This window comes from Protopterus annectens, chromosome 8.part0 (assembly GCF_019279795.1).
Source record: "Protopterus annectens isolate FY-2018-M chromosome 8.part0, PAN1.0, whole genome shotgun sequence".
Classification (NCBI taxonomy): domain Eukaryota; kingdom Metazoa; phylum Chordata; order Ceratodontiformes; family Protopteridae; genus Protopterus; species Protopterus annectens.
In genome coordinates this window covers 778,415,081-778,417,580 of record NC_056741.1, presented here as the reverse complement: position 1 = coordinate 778,417,580, position 2,500 = coordinate 778,415,081, and the positions used below count along the sequence as shown (strand labels likewise).

Below are 2,500 nucleotides of genomic sequence, written 5' to 3'. Positions count from 1 at the left end.
TCTAATATCATAAACCTTACTAGTGTTAATAGATGTAAATGATGAAGTTCTAGACACTAGTTTGCAGTATTTACAGTTGCCACAAAAGGTACATCCCGGGCCACTAAATTTATGTCCCAAACTGGGAACTTCATTCTTGAAACGTGAAAAACATTGACCCAATGTTTTACCCTGTCTATAACCAAAATTACATCTATCAGGTAATATATCTGAAAAAAATTGGTCACCTGTAAAAATGTGCCAATATTTATTGATGATATCCCTGATCTTGAAGGTATTGGTCCCATAGCTAGTAATAAATCTCACTGTTGATGAATCATTGGCTTTATCCACAGATCTATGGCTTGTAACAACTGTGTTCTATTTAGCTTCGACCTGCAAAATAGGCTGTATTTAACTTAGGTTCTGTATATCACGATCCATAAACCTCTGTTTTAAAACTGCTGCTTGTGTATCATATTCCTCATCTGTGGAACAAATTTCTTCTAATCGTTGGAATTGGGCTTTAGGTATATTATTTATTATAAGGGTGGATGACAACTGTTCAGCCAATAGTAAAGAATTCTTAGAGAAGGGTTTCTATGTACTGTGGTAGCTATTGTGCCATCCAGTGTCTTAGTGACATGTACATCAAGAAAATCAACCCGTAAACAGGTGACATTTTTACCTGTAAATTTAACTCAAGACATTACTATTCAAATACTGAACAAAGTCATTCCATACCCCTCAGGCCCTTTCCAAACTACCCAGCAGTCATCTAGTATCTCCTCCACACTGCTGTTCTTTAAAGGAAATCAGCCTGATAGATGTATTTAATCTCAAAAGAAACTCCATAAATAGGTCAGCATATGTAGGGGCTTAACGTCGCCCCAGCGTCCCCTTTGGAGATACCATTGGCCCTGGAAAACTGAAGACATTGTGTTCTAATACCAAAAGTAAGAATGTTAATGATAAAGTCCATGTCATCCTTAGAGTAAACACCAGCTAATGATAACCAATATTGTATGGCCTGAATACCACCCTGATGAGGATACTAGTATATAGGGGATTGGACATCCAAAGTCCCTATATATGCCTGTACAGGTATCTGTAAATCCCCATTAAAGATAGAAACTGGGTGGTATCTTTAATCCGTGCCCTAACTTGATTCAGAAGAGGCTTCAACCTATATTCAGATATTCTGAAAGAGGTTTGCCCAAAGAACTCTACCTGCCACTATAGGTCTCAGGGTTACCTATCAAGGTTTTATGTATCTTAGGGACAAGATAAAAGTATTGGTGCCTAGGTATATCTACTGTAAGTTGTTTATGTAGAGTGTCAGTTATAATACCTCTTTTAAATGCCCTTTTAAAAAAAACCATCAATTACACTCTTGAAATCATGTGTTGGATCCAATGGAAGCTTGATATACGACACATGATCATTAAGCTGTTTCAAGGCCTCCAAGGTGTACTCAGTCTATCCCAAATCACTGTCGTGCCCATCACCTTTATCAGCGCCCACTATGATAATATCCTTGTTAATTAATCATAGATTGCCAAAGCCTCATACTCATCTTGATTAAGATTCTATCATGATTTACAAAAATGCTAGTACAATTATTTTGTATATCTTGTAAAACCAAGTTCTCAAAAGTTTTGACAACAGCATTATATGGAGGTTGGAATTCAGATTTTCTAAAATGAAAATTCTCATCCATATTGCTATTGACATTTTGTGCTTGGTGTGCAAAATAATATTTTAAATTCAGATTTCTAGTAAATTGCTTTACATCTTTCACAACATCATAGTGGGACACATAAAAAGACGGTACATATCCAAGTCTTTGTTCAAAAGTTTTATTTGGTTTACATCAAATGTGCATCTAGACAAATTGACAATCAAATTGTTAACATCAGCATTATCAATTTCAGCAGTCCCCTCGGGATCCAAAATTAACTGCAACTACACTACTTGCATTTGCATTTTGACTGGAATAACAACCTTATTTCCTCCCGCGGTGTTTCGGCCTCCCGTCTAAAGGGTATTGGGCCTCTTTCACTGGTGAACCATGTTGCTCAATGTCCCTGTTTCAATATCAGTATCAGTATTGGAAACACTGGATGCAAAAAATCAGACAATTCACTACTATGTTGAACCTTTAAAATCGGGTTCAGCCTTTTACGTTTAGTAGACCACTTTTAGATTCAACGCACACCCTTTTAGATTGTTTCCATGTATACACTACATTATTTTTATAATCAGTCATGTCTCTAGAAGCTTTCTTCATTTTTAGCATCTTCAGGTCACGTTCATGCCGTTCCATATCCACTCTAAAAGTAGAATATAAATGCTTATATTGTCCCATATCAGAAAAAGTGAAAACTGCGCTCTTTACATGCCTTCAAAAGCAGATCGCTGTTCCCATTTATCTGGGTATTATTCGTGAATATTCAATCAACGTTCCTCGCGGCATCAAAGAGGCAGTAGACTGCACCGCCTCCATTTGAACATAAATGCT

At 36.7% G+C, this 2,500-nt stretch overlaps 1 protein-coding gene across 2 annotated transcripts in view; it reads left to right on the top strand.

Moving 5' to 3' along the window:
• The window catches only part of DENND1B (DENN domain containing 1B), a 3,525,330-nt gene that overhangs the window by 1,626,297 nt on the left and 1,896,533 nt on the right, over positions 1 to 2,500 (top strand). The window lies entirely within an intron of this gene.